This window comes from Gymnogyps californianus, chromosome 4, assembly GCF_018139145.2.
Source record: "Gymnogyps californianus isolate 813 chromosome 4, ASM1813914v2, whole genome shotgun sequence".
Lineage (NCBI taxonomy): Eukaryota > Metazoa > Chordata > Aves > Accipitriformes > Cathartidae > Gymnogyps > Gymnogyps californianus.
This window is the reverse complement of record NC_059474.1, coordinates 4,806,435-4,812,434: the sequence shown is the minus strand read 5'-3', so window position 1 is coordinate 4,812,434 and position 6,000 is coordinate 4,806,435.

Sequence of the window (6,000 nt, the reverse complement as noted above, 5' to 3'; positions counted from 1 at the left end):
AGAAACCGATGACAACTTGAAATACTAGGGTACCTGGAATGACCTTTGAAAATTCATTCGTTACAAGTTGAAGAGATGGGTGTAGAAAATTTACTATTTTGGAAAACATTAGTTTAAATTGATACTTCAATAAAACATTGCCTTTACAGCAAATCCTGAATTTCCAATGAATATACACAGCATAACATTCCAGATAAGCTCTCTGGCTCTAACGGAAACCACTCTGTTTTCTCCCATGTTTTCAAATTCCAAAATAAGATGCAGAAAAGAGAAAAATTACCTCAAGTATGATGAAAGCTATGTAATAGTTTGGTAGGAGAACAGATATCTATAGTTAGGAGAGAAAATACCAGCTGTGTTGGTTTAAAAATTAGGATGATGTGCTGCTCATGATAACACATACAAAAGGTCTGTCATGAAAACGGAGTTGGCATTTCTGGGCTATTTCTAAGTTTATACGTGGTACCTACAGGCATAGTCATGCATGACACCTTCTTGAGGTCAGGCCTTAGCAAATAATGTCATTTGCCCAATTTAGAACTAAAGATCTGTAGAAAAGCTCTGCACAGAATTGAAATTTCCAACTTCATCCCCAAGACTATGCTTTGCTTCTCTCCCTTCTGAAACACTCTCTAACATCTGTTGTGCAAAAGGCAGAGGGAGGCCTTATTAATCAACCACCAAGTACATTAAAGAAAACTGTCTAAACACCTAAATAACTTGTTTATACAAATGATCTGTTCCACTGTAAGTGATGAGGTCAAGAGTCCCATTTGTTGTGGTGTGCCATTTTATTGATGCGGCAGGATGCATTGGCAACTGTAATTTTGTCACGGTCTGCTTTCCATTCCTCCAAAGGATAATCATTCTTGGGCTGTCAGATGCATCGAATATCCCAGTGCATGTTGCATGTTTAATAGAGCACTACCTTGGTCATTAATCATACATGGAGTTAAATTTCCTCTGTCAATACAGTAATTCTGCAAGGACAAGAATGTATTATTGATTTTTGTTGAAGAAATGACAACAAAAAAGTGGGTCAGTGTGAGGTTGCTTTAAAGCAGTTTCTTAAAATTAAAATTACACTGACTAGCTAAACTTCATAATATGATTTAACTTTAAAATATTTTCCGTATCCTGTTACATACTAAGTCTCAAGGATTGACTTTTTTTTTTTTTTTCTGAAGTATATCCCTTTCTCAGAGTTTAATATCACTTCAGGCAGAAAAAGGATGATTTCAAACATTATCCCATGACAAGATCATTGGCTATGGCAATAAAAAAAAGGTTTCTAGGGTCTTGCAGGTTTTGGAAAACATTTTAGAGAAACAACTATTCTGACAAGGACACTTATAAGTTCCCCAAACTTTCAATAGTCATTCAGATTGTCAAACAGATGCAAAGACTAAAACAAAGCAATATGAAATATGTCAGGCATTTCAACTTTACATTCCTGTATTCATCTAGTGTAAGAGTCAAAAAGGTTATGAAAAATCAGATCAACTTCAATAACATCAAAATTCAACTTATAGAATCATGGATGATCAGTATTAACACAAAAAGATTTCTGAGGGAAGAGACCTCTTTGATCTAGCAGGCAAAAGTATAATGAGATGCTGTGGCTGGAAGCTGAAGGTAGACATATTCAGAACAGAAATAAGGAAAACATTTTTAAGGATGAATGTAATTAACCATTGGAACATTATACTTAGGAGCACAATGGATATCTCATCACTCGACATTTTGGAATCAGTCATTTTCTAAAAGAAATGCATTAGTACACTTACAAGTTGTTATGAGCTTGATACAAGAATCACCCTGGTGGGGAGATAAAAAAAAATAGGCAGAAGCGGAGTATCTGTTAGAGCTCTGTTCATAGATTCAGTATCCTGTTACTAATCAAATGCATTTTTTTTCCTTGTATATTCTGTTTATTCTGCAGTGATGAGAACAACTGCCCATTTTTTTTCCTTACTCCCTATAATTAATACAGCAACAGAAGAAGGGTTAATTCTATTGAAGATATTCCATCATCAGGAGTTCAGTTAAGGAGCTGTGGTAAGGGATGCAGTTATCTGTAGGAGCACTGTTCCATGACACCAAAAATAGCAACTGACATTTAGTACTGGTGATGATGATACACAAACCTTAGAGGATGTGGTTTTTGTTTCCAGGCGAGAGTAAATAGCTTGTAGGATAGGTTTGGGAGGTAGGGACGTTAGTAAATATGGTAAACATCATCTGCAGTAATTAAAATTAAGGAATGTGCCTACCGTTCCAGCAGAATCACTTTGGAAAATTTGGATTTTTTCTCAAAGAATGGTTAACTGGTGAAACTCTCTTCCTCTGAAGACCCTCTGCTCATCTTTCTGTGGAACATTTGAATAATCTCAGCATGCAACATTTTCATTTTCAGTCTGTGAAGTTATGCACAGAAGAAAATTCATGTGTAACAAATAAAATATTTATTTTGATGTTTATTCTTTCTTACATTCTCTCCACTTTTGCACTGAGGTACCAGCCAATGCTAAAGAAATCCCACAGTTTCGATCAAAAAAAAGACAATTTAACCCTACCTGTAGTAGATTTCCCCATATACAAGGCCATATGCATTTTCATCAGGGTAAGAAAACATTAAAAATGAGAGAATTCAGCTTGAGTATCACAAAAGACAAACAATAGATTATGCTTTATTTAGTTATATATCTGACAAGAGCTTCATGTGTCACAGAGAAAAAGAAGTTTTCAGTGTTCCCTAAACATGACAAGACAAGAAACAGATAAGGACCAAATGTGGAACTGCTTATTTTGGGAAGGATTTTTTGTTTTACTTTGTTTCTTAGTTGCCCCTGTAAACTATTATTGAACCAGAAGTACATGTGAGGGCCACAGGCTTGAACTGTTTTCTCTTTACATATTTCAGTTAATGTTTCTCTGAGTGGGAAAAAACTGAGTCTGCCGATCCCAGGGTTGAGCAGGATTAGATTGATGCCTCTATTCTTTGCGCTAGCAAGTGACCTTAATTCACATATTCTATTTATTTTAATAAATTCTATTATTTACTGCACTGACTCAGTATAGTATTTTTTAAATATTTATGAAAGAAGCCTTTACATACATACCACTGATGTTTATCCTTGGACTGCTGCCAGAGAATGAGCAGTGTATGGCTTGAACAATGAGTTTGGATTATGCAGTATTTATTGCTTTTCCATTTTATCTCTTTCATACAATAGACAGAAGCTTTCATCTGTTATAAAGTACAATACTGTTTTCTCCACATGATAGTATTACTGCCTTACTAGATTTTTTTTCCTAACCCATCCTGTCATTTCTGGTTTTGAATCTTCCTTTATGCATCTACACATCTTTATTTGTTAATAGAACACAAATATTTTACTATTTTCTTGACGTCCCATGTTCTACTAATATTTTAAGAATGTCACACTCCATTTAAGTGTCAAGATGAAGACATCTAGTGTAATCTCTTCTTCCTGTAAGTGCTTCTGACTTCTTTTTTGTCTGTATAATTCTGTCTTGCAAGGAGCCTTTTGCAAACTAATGTTCTTAAGAACTCTATAGATGAAAACAGCTCACCTATGGCATTATAAAGAAATGAAACTGGCAGTGGGTGAATAGCTGGGGAAGCGAGATATTAGAAAGAAAAAGAAGTAATCTAACTACAGTGAAGCAATCTAAAAGCTCATAGCTGAAATGTAGGATAATGAATTAAAAATCAGTAATATGCATTTCTTCTAAGTCAGCTAAATTCTGGTTAGAGCTACCAGACTGACAGTTCTGAAGAACTTGTCTGTGAAAAGGATGCTAAGACTAGAAAAGTGCAAGTTTTTCTCCATCACTGGTCATTCAGTCTGGCCTAGGAAGGTCTTAGTAAGGGCAAAGTATGCAGCTAGTTTTCTGCGTGCATTCAGTCTTTCTCGGTGATTTGGATCTATCAGACATTGATCAGGAATGATCAATTAATTTCATATAAAGTTACCTTCAAGTTGTAATTGGTGATGGTTATTTGCACCCTACTGCACAGATTTGTGTCTCCTGGGGAATGCTAAACCTTTGTCCAGGTACACAGAAATAGGAACAAAGTGAATAACAACAACAACAATAATAATACATGACTTTGTCTAGGACAAGCTTTGGGGAACAGCTTCTCAGTGTGATAAAGATGTGTGGGGATTATGTTAGAAAACCACAGTTTTAACTTTGTCTGTCAATTTTATTTACCAGGCTTGGGTAAGACATTTCAAAGGAATCTGTTGATGATAACACCTCAAGTTTTAACATTTCACCATAAAAAAGTAAGAATACCTGATACACTAAAATAACTTTCTGTCTATGAAAAACAGGAGCATAGTAAAGTAGTAATAATCATCACATGAGGGTACCTGTATTTTTACAGTTTGAAACGGTGGGTAATTATTTCACTAAATTTACAAAACTGTGAGTGTTATTATTTAACAAGGTAAAATTTGCCACTGTGAGAACTGCATGCAAAAACTACAAATATATTTTACAAAATTTCCTGGAAAATAACATTCAGTCTTGTTGAAATGTGTTTGTATTTTCACATGACCCATCACGATTGAATTTGATTGATAGAAATACTATTTTGGGAATAGCAGTATTCATACACTTCCCTTCCAAAGAAAATGGAAGAGGAGGTATTAAAGGGTTGATAGAAATAAGTCGAAGATTTGCAGGAAGACATTGAACAAAGCAGGCTTTAAAGAGTAGAATTAAGAGAAATTCTGTGCATGTTTAAAGACGGCAGACAGAAATTATCAATGAGTTCATCTCTTGATAAATAGATAAGATTTGAAATTAATGAAATAGGAGTAAAAATGATTAGATTTTCACAGGTATCTTGGGAGTGACTGTGATTTTTGGTGCCAAACTAAGATGCTCTCAGGGATGGAGAGAGACAGGTCCTTTTGTCTCTCTGGTACACTGATCTTTTTCAGCGTAATTTAAACCATCTTAATGTTGACAATCTGAGTATGCATATTGGAAACATTTCAATCAGCAATGGATAGGTCAATAATTTCTTACATGAGACCTAAAAAAAAATACCACTTTTCTTCGACCTCCTGGACCACAGCTCTGTACAATCGATTTTTCTATTGCAGAAAGCATAAAAGAGAGAAGCTGAAGAAACATATATAAAGCTAAAATCTTGCCCCTACCTCTAGGGAACTAGATTGTCTCCAACAATATGTTTGTTATTGTTTTTTCTAGAACACTGACCCTGACTGATGCTGATATTCAACCTGTATAGTAGATGTTATCCTATTCCTTCTATCCACAGCTTTCTGCTTTTTACCCTTCTGACTCTAGGAGCAGATGAACTGACATCCAGTATGAACTGACATAAAAATATTTTTTTCTTTAAATTTTCCCTATCTCTTCCCTCAGAAAACAAAAATGATTCCTTAGATATTTTCTAATTATTGCAAGCAGATAAGTAACAAAGTCCAGATAGCTAACAAAGTCTTTGCTACATGAAAGAAAAGAGATTCCATAAGGATGCAATAAACGTATGTAATAAATTGTGCAGCAAAAGACCAGAACCAAAATTCATGGCTTAGACATTAGTAGGATACTTATTTTATAAAGCTTGAAACAAATGGCTTCTTTACTTTTATTTGAATTATAAAAAGAACAATAATCTTTCAGTGAGAAATGGCATAACCCTGCAGTTTGTAAATATCCATTAATGGAATTATAAGCTATTGTTCATTTTTATTTGTTCTGTTTTACTCCTTCCTTCTGTTTTGGTAGGAAAGGAATCAATTTAACAATGCAAATTAATTCTACTTTTACATAAAATCATTCACCAACATGATTTTTAATCCTAGAATTAAATATATCTTGCAGTTAGGAATTGCAGGAAGTATACTTCTGTGTGTAAATAGGTACTTGTACAATTTATTAACTACTTTATGAGTAAAAATAATCAAAAGCAATAAATTGACACTGAAAGGT